Genomic DNA, 15,412 nt, shown 5'->3' on the forward strand with positions numbered 1-15,412 from the left:
ACACCTCTGACTCCTTTTTAAAGGAGGTCTATTGTGCATTGACAAGAAGTTATTAGGTCAGGAGTAGGGGAGCACGCCTGTGATCACAGCACTCAGGAAGCTGAGGCATGAAGATACCAATGAGCTTGAGGCCAGCCTGCCTCGAACCAGGGTTCAGTTCCAATTTTGCGGAAACTCATTCTTTATCCGTCAGCAACAACTTTCCTGCTCAGTTTGCATACACTTTTCCTGAGGATGGCGGGAAAGCAATCAGTCTGCTCATGCGCCTAGTGAACATTTCCATGTGACCAGATGCATTCTCATTGCTCTGCGCTCACCACGGCCTCAAACAGAACTTGTGCCCCTCAAGCTGGCTCTCCTCCCTGCTTGGGGCTGCCACCTGTGACGCTTCCACCACTCTCAGCTCCATACCTCATGGAGACGGGAGCTCACTGGAGTTTGCACTTCTCTGTTCACCTGCCCCCAGCTGTTTACTGGCCACTTGGTCATGCAGTGTTCCAGTGTTCACCCACTCTCACACCAGCACCCTGCTCAGCCACTTGTCACTTATCCCCAGGCGCCTAGAGCTTCTAGGCCTCCCTGAATTCAGCCTTCCCTTCCAGATGCCTCCACATGTGGAGTCTAAGAGAATCCTCTTCTTTCAATCACTTTGTTCTCTGGCTTGAAAACTCTGTCTGTCTGTCTGTTGGTCCCTGTCTCCATCTGTCTCTCTAAAAATGCTAAAATTGATATTCAGTGTTCATAATTTGAAATAATACCTCACTGCTTGATAATCCTGTTCTTGCCAGGCAGACTGGCCTGTTCAGCCATGTTCATTCCTGCTGCCATGCCTTTGGGCTGGCCTTCCTGTGTGTCCTCTGCTTGACAATTGCAGGTGCTCTAAGCACCAGCTAAGGTTTGAGCTCCCCCATGCAGTGTTCCCTAACCTTCAAATCTTGTGACTCCAGATTCTGGAGAATGATTGCACCTAAAATCTACATCCATTCCTTCCCGCCAGACCAGCTCCCCTAAGGCTCTTCCCCGCCCTTCTATCATTTCATGTTCTCGAAAAAGCATAACACTTCTATAGCTCTCCATGTACTTAGCCCTGCAGGGTTGAGCACAAACTAGATACTGTATATACAAATCAAGGGGCAAAAGTGAGTTCTGCACATAATTCAGGGCCTGAGGTATGATAACAGCTAATATTCATACATATGGGGGTGCTGTTATTTGTGTCACAGTGTTTTCTGTCACAGTCCTGTGAAACAGTAAACATTTCTCCTTCCCCAGATGAGGGAAGTGATTCACAGACTAACTAACTTGCAAAATGTTACAAAGCTAATGAAAAAGAGATCTGGGTTAAAATTCAGGCTGTCTGAGTCAGGTATACTCTATTCCTTTTTTTTTTGGTGTCCGTAATCAAACTCATGATGTAGTGCTTACCAGGCTCATGCCACTGAGCTAAATCCCCAGCTCACTATTCCTTTTTTTTTAAGGGTTGAGGGATACTAGGAATGAAACCTGGGCCCTGAGTGTACAAGACAGGCAGTGTACCCCTGAGCTACACCTCCAGGCCTATAATCTACTCATGGCCACATTGCTGTATCATCACTATGGAAATGAGTTGTAAAAAGGGTGGAGCAAAAAGAGAGTAAGGATTAAGTGGTGGGATGGAGATAAATTTTATAAAAAATAAGTAAAGTGCAACCCATTTGGGACCCCACCTGTCTCTCAGGAGCTATTCCTAGTCACCACTCCTTTTCCCCAGTAAATTTTCTTACTCTTAACCTCCATTGTTCCTTAGGACTCACTCTTCATCTTCAGCGAAAATGAACTCAGGGTGTCTGACTTCCAGTAGGTTGGGTATTGCCAATTTTTTTTTACCTGTTTTGTCATAGCCTGGGCAATGCAGGTGACAGTGGACACAGTGCTGTCAATCCATTTGCTCCTCTTAGCTGACTTGCAGGTGCTTAGTGAAACTTTTATTTCCCCTTATTTAATGCCTTGAAGGCAGGGTTACAATTTTTAGCCAAGCTTGGGTAATTCAGGAAGACCCTGTCTCAAAATATATAATGAAAAAAAACAGGAGAAAGGGAAAGAGGGCACAAGTAGTACAAAAGAGAGTAGAATAAGGAAAATTGGGAAAGAAGAAGATAAAAGCAGAAAATCAGTTTGAACAGGGGACGTGAGGACAGCCTAGGAAGGCCTTGAAGAAAGGGCTGTCACCTCAGGCACACTGCAGACAACAAATGAAGAAAACTGATCCTTACAAGACTGTGAAGGAGTTGAGCTCTAGGACAGGTACTTGGTGCAGCCTTTGCTTTGAGCTGAGACCCGTACATGACAGGGTCTGGTTTTCACAGGTGCAGAGCTCACATATGTTGATATTGGTGGTGGTGTCCCGCACCATTTGTAAAGAGTAACGATTTGTGTTGTGTTCCACATTCAGGGATTGAACTGTGACGGAGGTCAAGTTTGGATGTGAAGCTGTCAACACAGGCTTCGCCAGAGCAGTAGTAGAATCCTTATGCTGGGCCAGAGAAGGTTCAGCCTTTGTAGTGAGTGCTGCACTTGTGGTGAGTGCTACTTCCAGTGGTTGGTTGGTTCCATTAGGTGATGTTGGAGTATGAGCTAGATCCTGACCTGGTGGTGTTGATGTTGTCATTTTAGGTGTGATTGATTTATACCTTGAGGGTTTATTTACAGCCTTTTTACATGGCTCTGGAGATTGAGAGAGCATCTTCTGAAAATTTTGGGTGAGTTGAGTTCCTGAAGTAGGTAGAAGAGTTTTGGAATTGTCCGGGTGCACAAATGGAGTGGTGACAAGAAGCTGGGTTGGTTGCTGAGACTGCACCTGCTCCGAATGTGTCACCTCAAGATGTGTCAGAGGAGGAACTATAACTTCCTGCAGGGTCACAGAATATCCAGCTTCCGTAATGGCTTTTGCACTCATGGTAGCAGTAGGTAGAGGAGTTTTGGGATGGTCCAGGTTCACAAGTAGAGTGGTGACAGGAAGCTGGGTTGGTTGCTGAGACTGCACCTGCTCTGAATGTGTTACCTCAAGATGTGTCAGAGGAGGAACTATAACTTCCTGCAGGGTCACAGAATATCCAGCTTCTGTAATGGCTTTTGCACTCATGGTAGCAGTCGTATACATTGTTTGTACCACACCATTGGGTGATGTTGGACTCTGAGTTGTGTGCTGACCTGGTGGAGTTTGATCTCTCATTTCAGATTTTATCAAGTGTTGAGCTACAACCTTGATAGATGGTTCTGCAAGGTGAGAGCGGCTCTCCTGCATCACTGAAGGAAGTTTAGTTCCTGTAGCAGGTGGTGGAGTCATGAAACGTTCCGCATCCAAAAGTGGAACTGTCACAGGAGTCAAGTTTGGATGCTGATCCTCCAACTGGCCTGAATGTGCAAGAGTCACCTTAGGGTTCTTCTGAGGAGGAGCTGCAACATCCTGCAGTGCCATGGAATGTTCAGCCTCTATAGTAAGTTCAGGATGTATACTATGACCCATATCCAGTGGTTGATCCATGACAGTGGTCAATGTTGGAGACTGAGCTGCACCCTGGTCTGGTAGTGATGGATTTGTTGTGTCTGATGACACTCTGCTTTGACGTAAAGCCTCCACAAATGACTTTAGAGGCTGAGATGGGGTCTCTGACAAAGTTGGGGAAAATTGAACCTCTGAAGTAGGTGGAGAAGTTCTGATATGTTCTACATTCAAAGCCTGAATCATGACAGGAGTCAGGTTTGGTTGCTCAGCTCCTACCTGCCCTGGAAGTGTGAGAATCACCCCAGGATGCTTCAGAGGAAAAGCTGTAACCTCCTGCCGTTCCATAGAATCTTCAGCCTTTGTAGTGGCTTTTGTACTCATCAGGGTAGCCATATGCATTATTGGTACCATGCCACTGGGCAATGATAGACTCTGAGCTGTATCCTGAGCCAGTGATGTTGGGTTTGTCATTTCAGGTGTTACTGTGTGTTGGTCTACAGCCTCCATAAGTGGCTGTGGAGGCTGAGAGGGGCTCTCCTTCCAGTTTTGGTTGAGTGGAGTCCCTAAAGTAGGCAAAGAAGTTTCAGGATAGACTAGGTTCACAGGTTGAATGCTGAAATGATGCAGGGTTGGTCGCTGAGCCTGCACCTGCTTTGAATGTGTGAGTGTCACATCAGAATGCTTCACAGGAGAAGCTGTAATATCCTGCAGAACTACAGAATGTTCATCCTCTGTGGTGGCTTTAGCATTTTTGAGAGGGCCCATGTCCATGGGTTGTACCATAACACTGGGTGATGTTGAAAACTCACCCAGTGGTGTTGGAGTTTTCATTTGATGTGGTGTTTTATGTTGACTGTTAGCCTTAGTAGATGGCTCTGGATGCTGAGATGACGTCTTCAAATGTGGGCAGAGTTGAACCTCTGCAATATGCAGAGGAGTTGTGTGGTGCTTCAATTTCAGTGCCTCAAAGATGACAGGTGTCAGATTTGGTTGCTGAGCCTGCACCTGCTCTTGATGTGCAAGTGCCACCACCGGACGTTTCAAAGAAGATGATGTAATCTCCTGCAGGGCCTCAGAATGTGCAGGCTCTGTAGTGAGTTCATCACTTGTGCTAAGCCACATGTCCAGTGGTGGGATGGTGACAATTAATAATGTTGGACGCTGAGTTGGGTATTGACCAGGCAATAGAACTGGCATCTCATTCACTATTGGCCCTTGTGTCTTAGTAGAGGCTGACAGCAGTATTGGAGATGGTTCCTTGGGTATCTCCCCAGGTCTCAGGATGAAATTTGGCAAAGGCGGGAGATGAGTTGCACTGCTCTTTAGGGATGGAACACTGACCTCTTTATTCTCTGACAGCTGACCTAAACCTACCTTGGTAAAAAACTTTTGTTGGCCTAGGGCCTCCCGATGGATAAAGGAAGGTACAATCTCTTTAGTGGGCTGTGAGTCTTGATAAGGGCCTTCTCCCTCAGGTAGAGAGGATTGGATTTGGGGAGCCTCCAGATTTTTAGTTTGGGTCTCCAGCTGGTAGTGGGATGTTTCCTTGTGCTCACAGGGCTGTGGAGGCTCAGTTGGCTTCTGCAGATCTCCCAGGTGTAGGCTGTCATGATCGGATTTATCCATACTCAGATCCACAGTTTGTTTCTGAAGCTGAGGATATTCTGATTGATGAGCAGCTCCAAAATCCTCCTTAGCAAGTTGCCAGTGCTGAGCTATATTCTTCAGTTTCAGGAGTGATGTTGTTGTACTGTCACTCACTGGAAGTGAACGCAGTACACGTGACTGGTGGTCTGCAGCCTGCTCTGAAGCAGAAGTCTCCTCCTTTCTTCTGACTTGAGAAGGCAGAGCTAGGTGTTCATTCTCATGCCCATCTACCATTGAATCCACCTCTGGGAGCCTCTGTTGCCCAACCAGCTTGTCATGCAGACCCTGATGCGGAACAGCAAACTTATCTGGATCTGGCAGTGACTCTCCAGTCGACTCCTCAGGTGTAAGTAAAATCTTCTTGGGTGCAGAGGTTCCTGGGTAGTCCAATTCCCCCGGCTCTGCTGGAGTAGTAAAGGTGTAGAGTGGTTGAGACGAGGGAAGGGGCTTGTGAGGAAAAAACAAAGAGCTAGGCTCAAAGAGCTCAGGGTCCATCTGGGCTGGGAACTGAGCCCACTTGGGATGTGGGGCTACCAGGATCACTAGCCACAACTGTGGCCAAAACATGAACCCTGGTGCCCCAAAGCACAATATAAACATCATATGATAAGGCTTGGTCAACAAGATCTAGGCCAGTTGCTTCTAGCAAGACTCTTGCTGAAATGTTTTTGCTGGCCACTTACTGCCAGTGCCTAGGCAACCATGTACATTGTGCCCTGGCCCACCGCTTGTGACATCATTGTTTAAGAAACAGTTAAGTTCTGGCCCAGATGGGCTTACCATGGCCTCGGTGAGCCTTTTGCTACACTGGCCAGGCCCAACTTCCTGCCTCCAGCAGAGGTGACAGCAGTATCCTGCAGAGCTACTCCCCATATCGAGGCAGGATTTGAGCCTCAGACTTGGGTAGTCCTGTGTCTTCAGCAGCCCCTTGAGTGGGACAGGTCAGAGCTCCATGGAGGTCACAGGGCTGGGCATCTGTACACTCAGAAGTAGTAACCCAGTCCAGCAACTTAAGTTTTTCTTGCTCCAAGCCACAATCTAGGAGAAATCCTTCCTCCCTTAGGGATACAGGTTCTAGGAAATCCAGCTGACCTCCAGAATGAGGACTAGTTAGGGCAGCAGACAGGAGAATACACAGTATGGTGGTTTATTCCACAATGTTGTCATTTGCTCTATTCTTTATCCAGTTCCATGTTTGGTGATTCATTTCCCTGTTAGGCTGGGGCTGCATATACTCTGTGATGATGCGTAGTGCTTGCAGGAGGGGTTTTGGAGGTGAGCAATTGGATCTGAGAGAAAGGATTTGAGTCAGTGCTTTCCATTAGCATGTGAGAACTCTACCTACCCTACCATGCCTCAACACTTCCATCCAGATGTGACAGTGCCCTTTTTCAAACCACACATGGGAAGTGTGATAACTCGACCCCGGCATGAAATTCAAGGAAGCAAGAAATTAAAATTTGGGAAGCAAAGGCTTTATTTCCAGGCCTGGTGACACAGCCTCCAGGAGCCAGTTTGGAGACTGTGCACCTCACAGCTAAAAGTCAGGTCTTTTATCTTGTAAATCCACAAACAGCTGCTGGTCACACAATGTAAGGAAGGGGATGGGGGTGTGACGCACTACAAAGCAGAAACTGCAATTGCAAGTCTTCCTGCATACTAGCAAGTTTAGATAAGAAGAAATCTTGTTTTTCTTAGCAAAGAATAGAGAAGTCTAACAGCAATTAACAACCTTAGTTACCTTACTTTAGCACCACAACTGTTCTATTTGTAGAGGGCAACAATGGTTAACATATCAATTAGGTAAGGTTTTACAATTCTTTACAGGGGAGAGCATTGATTAACATATCAATCCTTTACCCAGAGGGAAAAGGAACACACAGGTATTGCTATGATACAAAGGAAGCTATTACAATCTAACCTAGTTAGATGTGAAGGGAGAAGGGGAGGGGAAGCAGCAGGTGGGCTTATACTGAACAGACTTTGGTGCCATAGTTAGGGGGCCTTAGGTTATATAAAACAATTGTGTCACATAAAAACTATGGTCACCCCAGGATATGCATTGTACCATGGCCTAAAGTTATACTTACCTAGCTTTTTTTTTTTTTTAACTCTTGCTTGCCACCCTATAAAAAAGGACAAACTCTTCATAATCAGTGCCTCAGATTGTGGAGATTACTCTTCTGGGGACTGCCAGCAGTCAATAAAATTTCCTTTCTTCTCCTGAGCTCCTGGCTACTGCAGACTCAATTTTCCTGCTACAGTTCCACTGGCATGAAATGGTTTTTGTCCTTTCCTTTCTAAACATCCTAAAAGTAGTAAATGATGATAATTTTTTGAAAGAAATTAGTTTGGAAAATCAATCCCTAAAGGTTTTGTACAATGGATTCGCAGAAAGCTTCTTTGGTAAAATATTCTACTTCAGTTGTGGGGAGATGCTGACCCTTAGCTAACAGACCATATTGAGAAGGCAGAAGAGTGTTCAAAGCTGTAGCACAATTGACTTCAGGGCTGTAGGCACATTGATCCTGGAAATCTTGTGTGAGGGGAGCTCCAAAAGGACCTGTGTTTAAGCAGCCTGACTTCTCTGTCCTTGAGAGGAACTCTAGCTCCTCCCTCAGGTCCACAAATATAGAAGTACCCGAGAGGCCTCAATTCTACTTGTTTAACTTCAAATGAGGGCTCGGGGCCAAGAATGGGACTTTAGGAAAAATGACAGAAATTTCCTTTACTAGGAAGCAGTCTCAGAGTTTCATGTTTTCCTGAGACATGTGTGCAGTCTTCCAAATCCTTCTGGGCTTTTTGGTGATAGTGGTGTTTTATTTTTGCTATATTGAGCACTGAACCCAAGGCATCTTACATGCTAGCAAGTGCACACAACTAGGCTCCCACCCGCAGCCCTTTATATTCAGTACTGCTGGATGTTTTGAATCAGAGCTACACTGTCATTTTATACTTGTGCTTTTGTTGCAAGCAGCTGAGTTAGTTAGAAATACTATAGGCAGTGAGACATGGCTGGGTCCTCGAAGGAGCCACTACAGAAACCCAGATATCTTGCACCTATGGGTGAGACAGAAACCTCTTGCTGTGGGCCAGGCCTCAGTCCAAAAATTTAAACAAATACATCCACATCCTAAGGAGTACCATTCTAAATAGTTCCCTAAGAAAGTTAAGAGTCACTATTCAAACCCCCTAGGGATGGGTCACTGCTCCCTAAGAATGCCCACTTTCTATATGACTGGCTTCCCCATTCATCCCTAATTAATCAATTTTACCTGAGCTATTGTTCTTATTGGCTAACCACACTTCTGTCCCACCTTATGCCCACCTGCCTTGCGAGTTCCCAGTTTTCCCTGCCTTGAACCCATGATTTTACTGTATAAAAGTGCCTGAAAAAGACAGAGTCCCTGACAACTTGCTCTGGAACCCTTTTGTCTCTCTCTCTGAAGCTTTCCTTCTTGCAATACACATATTCTGCTCTTAACCTCCTTTGTTCCTAAAATTCATTCAATTTTAGAGAACACAAACTTGTACCAGACCTACTAGGTTGAGAGCTTCATTCCCCTATGTCATTTCAAGGTCCCACCAAGTTCATTGGATGGAGATAAGAAGTTGCTTTTGTTTCATAACCTCTGGACTGGAACTCATTGAAGTAACAAATTTTTATGCTTTCAATTTTCTTTTTTGTTTCATTATAACGCTTTGTCTCTTATAGTTTTGTTAAAATGATAAATGTATGTTAAAACATGGGAAATTTGTAGTTATGGTATTTCTTAAATGGTACATTTTTATTATTCTGTTTTTTTTATTGGTTGAATTTAAATTAGTTGCTAAAGTTACTGGTACCCCTTGCTTGATTGTATTTAGAGTATAGCAGTGGAGATAATAATAAGACTTCCTTAACAGACTTAAAGTCTCTTAAATTTCTCTTAAGAGAAATTTCCATGAAGGATTGTTTTGGGAAGTTTAGGGGAGCTGGGGAGATAAAGGAGGCTTGAAAATAGCCATTCCTCACCTCTTTTGGAGGTGAGGAACTTTTAAGAACCTCAGAAATCAGTACCACTGTGAAGCTGACACATAGGTGCCCTGGTAGCCGATTTTAATGTCTTCTTTGGGAGACCTAGATCTACTGAACCACTGACATGGAGACAGTGTGTCTACCTCTCCCCAGCAAGAGGCAGGCAGAGAAGGAAAAGAATCAGAGAGACGTGGGTGAGGGAAAGGGGGTCAGGCAGGTGGACAAGGAGATGTGATGCACTTGGTGGCCCTCCATGCCCTGAGATATTCACAGCCAGCCTCACCCTTCTCCTAGGTCAAGGAAAGTTTTAGGGCTGTGTTGTGCCCGTTTCTCATCAAGGGATTAGAAGGAGCTCTAGCCTCCATAAAAGCCAACTGGCTCCTGTTCCTGCTGTGATCTTGAAGTCAGTAGCCAGGGCCTGCTGCTTGGGTGGTGGCACCCAGCTTTCTTGGTCAAGAGTCTTTGTCTTCTCTCCCTGCCAGCCCATGTACCATCTTTTGAGGGACTGGAATTACCATGGTGTAAATGTTTGTGTTCCTTCAGTATTCACATTGGCACTTAATCTCCAGTGCAATGATAATAAGAGGTAGGGTCTTTAGCAGATGACTAGGCCAAGAGGGCTCTACCCTGATGGATGAGATTAACCCCTTATGCAAGTGCTGGAGGGAGAGAGTTTACCCCATCCATCATCTCCTCCTTTTCTGCTCTCCTGGCATGTGAGGACTCACTGTGCATTTCCTTTTATGCCCTCCCATTCTTTTGCCATGTGAGGACATCTATATGGCACCAACTACAGAAAAGCAGGCCTTCCCTAGACTCCAGACCTGCTGTCTCCCTGATCTTGGGCTTCCTATCCTCTAGAATTGTGATAAATGAACTTTCGTTCTTTATACGCTGTCTCTGCGATCACTAAGAGCACTGCAATTTAAAGATGGGGCTTGGAGGTGAAGAGATGCATGGCTGGAGGCAGGGGCAGTGCAGCCCACCAGGCTTACACTCCAAGGCTTCTCTGTTGCTTACATTTCTTTTAAATAAATATAACTTTTTTTCTTGGCAGTGATGGAGATTGAATTTAGGGTTTGTACATGTTCAGCCTGAGCTACATCTCTAGCCCAAAATACTAACTTTCAAATGTAGTGAGTTGAATAATTCTACATCTTTCACATTAAAGAGGTCCCTCCAACTGTAGAAGTCCACAGAACCTGTGCCGCATGGCCAGTAATAGAGGCTCCATTTGAAGAATACCAAGGTCCAATGAGCAGTTTTAAATTTTATTGGTTCTTTGGTGTTCATGGATGGAGGACACTAAGGTGGCTGCAGCCTGATGGTTGGTTTAGTAGAGAACTGAAGTAGCCACTTGTGATGCTCAGGGCTTGTCCACAGGCTCTGTCCGTTGAGTGAGTTTGGGCTTCCTCCATGTATGGCAACTGCTGCAGTCAGACTGCTTCTATGGCCACTGAAGGGATCAAGAGTGACCATTCCAAGGAGTGTTATAGAGTGCATGATTCTTTTTCCTAATATTAGTCTTAATTGTACCCTTAATTATAAATTCCCTACCTTATAAATTTCTTTGTCATAATGTTTATTGCCATAAGTCAGTGTCATTTTGGAGGAGGACAGGCCATCCAGGGTCCATATACGAAGCTAAATATATGGCACCACAAACATGTTCACTGGAAGAAAGACAGCCTCTTTAATAAGTGGTGTTGGAAAAACTGGCTTTCTACACGCCAAAGACTTAAATTAGACCCATGCCCATCACTATGTATTAAATCAAAGTAAAAAATGGGTCAAAGATCTAAGTATTAAGGCAGAAATACTAAGCCTACTGGAAGACAAAGTAGGTAGAAGTCTTCAGCACACAGGGGTAGGCAAAGAGTCCATGAACAAAAATCAAACTGCACGGGATGTACTTCAAAGAATAAATAACTGGAAACTCATCTTATCAAAAAGTTTTTGTACATTGAAATAAATCACCAACAGAGTAAAAAGAAAACCTACAGATTGGGAAAATATTTTTGTCAACTGTCCCTCAGACAAATGACTTTCATCTAGAACATAAAAAGAATTGAAAAATTTAAAGACCCAATCCAAAAATGGGCATCTGAGGTCATAACATTCTCAGATGAAGAAATATAAATAGCACATAAATACATGAAAAAATGTTCAACAATGTTGGTCGCTTAAGAAATGCAAACTAAAACAACACTGAGCTATCATCTTACTCCAGAAAAAATGGCTAACATCAAGAAATTAACCAATAACAAATGCTGGCACGGCTGGGAGGAAAAAGGAACTCTTCTCCTTTGTTGGTGGGAGTATAGAACCACTGTGTAAATCAGTGTGGAGGTTCGTCAAAAAATAGGATTAGAGTCCCATTCAACTCAGCTATCCTCCTTCTGGGTAGTTTCCCAGAAGAATTGAAAACATCATACCCCAGAGATAGATGTGCACCGTGTTTATAGCTGCACAATTTATAATAGGTAGATCTTGGAAACAGTACAAATGCCCACTATCAATGAATGAATTAAAAAGATGTGGTATTTTTATGCAATGGAATACTAAGCCATAAAGAATGATAAGCTCAAAGCTTTTTATAGGTAAATGGATGCAACTAGAAGCCGTATTCATAAGTGAAATAAATCAGACTTGCATGTGTGAACACTGTATTGTCTCATTAGTGTAAGAAACTAAAAGAGTAAATAAGATCCAAAAGTTACACTAGAAATAATAAAAGGGAAAGAAACTACTCAAAAGGAAATTATATTGTTTGATTAATCTTGCATGCCTGTATCCGGTAACGTGAGGAACTATTTTGAAGATAACAATGTGCAATATAACAACCATAGTTAAATTTCTATCATCTTGTTTTAAAATCCTGTGTTGCTATTGTTTTTCTTTTTTTGGTCATTTTTCTGTTGTTGCTTTTATTATTATTATTATTATTGTTATATGTTTGCTTTTTGATTTTTCTGTTTTTTTCTCTTTAAAGTTAAAAAAATTCTGAAAAAAATAAATATATGGCACCATAGAGATCCTAAGCAATATAAAGAGAAGTTGCAATGACCAGAGAAGGCAAAATCTCCCTTACCAGCCTCAGAGCAAGTCATGGCCTCCTTCAGCTCACGGAGAGCAGGGAAGGGAGCCAGTGATTAATTCAGACTGCATAACCTGTGGCCCGGTCCCAGACACCCACTTACAGGCATGAAACAAGCAATGGTTCTTGGCTTAGTTGCTCCCTCCCTGTGCCAGTCACAGCCCTCCACCCCAGATCTTTCTGTCTCCGAGCCCGCTTAACATATAGATACAGGAGCCTCTGTCCTGGGACCCTTAGTGGGTGGCTCTTCATCAAACTGTTAGAGCCTACCAACCAGGGCCATCTTCCTGGAAGGGTGACTGCTTGCTTTACTGCTCTGCCATTACTCCTTCAAAATTCTTGAATGCTTTGGGAGCAGGGTTCCTGATTTTGCACTTTGCTCTGGGCCATAGCATATGTTGTAGGTCCTGTCTGGGAGGATGGGGAGGCAGTGATATGCAGACAAGCACAGATAAGGCAGAAACCAGCAGTGTGGAGTGGAAGAAAACAGAGACCTGAGCTTTCTTATCCTCCAGTTTGCAGATGGAGAAATGAAGGCTCTGTGGGAAGAGACCCAAAGGAGGCCACACAGCTCTTTAGAGGCAAATCCAAGGCTCTGCATTTCCATTCCACACTTCAGTGCAAAAACAGATCCTTAGAATATCATGAAGGGGCACGTGTGGTGTCCATCTCCTACAGAAGTGGCCCAGGACAGTTAGGTGGAAGCGGATTCTTTTTTTTTTTTTTTTTGTCTTTTTCCTTTTTATCAGTACCGAGAATCGAACTCACGACTGCCTGCTTGTAAGGCAGGTGCTTATGCCACTGAGCTAAATCCCCAGCCCCAGAAGCTGATTCTTAACTGCCTGTTCCATTATTAATCCTTGTATTCTTAACACTAGACTTAGAGTGGTATGCAGAGGTATTTAGCAAAGGCTTAATGAGTAAGTGAATGAATGGATGAATGACGAATTTGAAGGTTACCTGATAAAAAAGGAAAAACTTGGATGCCTCAAGCTACGTTTTAAACCCAGAGCAGAAACTCCTGAGCCTCCTGTGTAGAGGATAGCTGGAAGATCATTAACCAGAAAACTTTGGCCCTGCACTGTGGGTGTGGTCCACATAGCAAGCATGCAACAACAGCCTTTAGTGCTTAGGGAAGCTTTCCCTTATTGCTTCTGCCCTCTGCCCTACTCAGAGAGGTGTTTCAGCTCCAGCTTAAATGGTTTTTTTCCCAACTGGGTGGTTTGGGCCAGAAAGAGACAACATAGAGCTGCTGTTCCCAAGCTTAGCATTGCATAAGAATCAGCAGCACTGTTGAAACCCTGATCACCAGTCCCCATCCCCAGGGTCTCTGATTCATCAGGTTGGGGCGGGGAGCTGGAGAATTTGTCTTCGCACATGAGTATCTCAGTCCAGAGCTATGCTTTGAGAATTGCTGGTACAGATGCTGGACCATGAACGTGGAGATTAGCACTCTGCTGTGAAGTCCCTGCATGATCTGGGAAACCTATGATTGTGTTTCTGCCTCAGTCTTCCTCATCTGCCAAATGACAATAACGATTCCTAACTCAAAGTCATTGTGAAAAATCAAAAGTTCTGTGAGAAAACTGTGTATCCTCATACAGATGATTGAAACTACTGTATTTCCCCCAAAATAAGACTGGGCCTAATGTTAATTTTTGCTCCAGGAGGAGTTATTCTCAGGAGATATCTTACTTTTTCATGTACAACAATCTACATTTATTCATTTATTTGTGTACCAAAAATTTATTCATGTATCGAAATCTACATTTATTCACCTACCAACATGTCATCTTCATGGAATAGTATTGTAATTCTCAAGTCCCAAATTCTGGCCTGAATTTCTCGCAACTCTATTTCCTGTAGAACCGCTGGCCCCACTCTCTTACATCCAGCAATAGAACTCTCCTTAAATCAACACTTACTGTGCATGCAGTCAGCTCGTAGCCCATCATTACAACATACAAAGCACTGAATTAGGAAGATTCACATTAGACACAACCACATCCATTCATTATCAAACACACACAGTATTCATGCATTATCTCTGGACATTTGGCAGTGCTGAAGTTCATTTGTTTACATAGGTGTCTACGTCTCATCCGAAGGCTCCTACTCAGGTATTTACATATATTTCATTATAATTTATGTTATCATTTATTTTAATTATTAATATCAATATTATTTATGTATATTGTTACATATTAGTATTATTATTAAAATTTGAATACATCTGTTATGTTTTTCAGTGGTCTTACTAAATCTGACCATCTGGATCATCTTAATTGGGGCATATTGTTAGGGCAGGATTTATATTACCAGCATCCTGAAAAAATCAGGCTATAGCTTATTTTCAGTTAGATTTTATTTTCAGGGAAATACAGTATATCCCCATCTCATGCCTTATACAAAAATCAACTCAAAATGGAGCAGACTTTAAGGCCTAAATGTGATAAAATGGGTAAAGCACTTTACCACGTAATTGGCATATAGTAAGTGTGGAATAAATAGTAGCAGTTACTATCTATAAAATAAGGGTTTTCCCTAAGCTCAGGATAATAGATATTTGAGTACACACTTAAATTACTAATTGCTTGGTGGGGTTTGCATTCATGATCCTATTGCCTCAGTCTCCCAGACTGCTGGGATTTCAGGCCAGTACCACCAGGCCCAGTTTAATCAGAGCTTTCTTGCCAAATCATCGAAGTGGCTTCAGAATCTTCAGCACAGTTTTCCAGGCTACCTCTATTGACTGATCAACTGGACTCCACAATTATTTCTTCTCCATTCATGTGGCAACCACACAAAAACTGAGACACAGCCTCTTCCCTGACTGAGGGTGCATAGGTTGGCCTGAGGTGTAGCAGGTGGGAAGGGAGTGCCCAGTTTGCACCAGAAATCACTAAACTGGCAGGAAAGATCCCCCAGGGACAGGATGTTCACAGTGACAAGCTAGGAAGCACTGATGCATTTAATGCCCTTCTGTCAAATATGAAGGAAGAACTGGTAGAAAATCTGGCTATGTAATATGAATATATGGATGAATCCTGCATAGAAAAATAGGCTGTCTAAAAGTCATCATTATTTCCTCAGTTTCCACCAGTATCAATTTTTTCCTTGATGTTTCAGTCTGCTGCAACTTGGGAAAATTTGGGGGACAAACACT

General features: G+C 43.6%; 1 protein-coding gene and 1 long non-coding RNA gene across 6 annotated transcripts in view; one reads left to right on the forward strand and one right to left on the reverse strand.

Annotated features, from left to right (window-relative positions):
• Positions 1-15,412, forward strand: part of CUNH2orf76 (chromosome unknown C2orf76 homolog) — a 232,752-nt gene that overhangs the window by 70,445 nt on the left and 146,895 nt on the right. The gene's annotated exons all lie outside the window — the stretch shown is intronic.
• Positions 1-15,412, reverse strand: part of LOC106025436 (uncharacterized) — a 33,159-nt gene that overhangs the window by 6,537 nt on the left and 11,210 nt on the right. The gene's annotated exons all lie outside the window — the stretch shown is intronic.

The sequence above is a fragment of the Cavia porcellus genome, unplaced genomic scaffold (assembly GCF_034190915.1).
Source record: "Cavia porcellus strain 051 isolate PalLab524CR breed Dunkin Hartley unplaced genomic scaffold, mCavPor4.1 scaffold_12, whole genome shotgun sequence".
Lineage (NCBI taxonomy): Eukaryota > Metazoa > Chordata > Mammalia > Rodentia > Caviidae > Cavia > Cavia porcellus.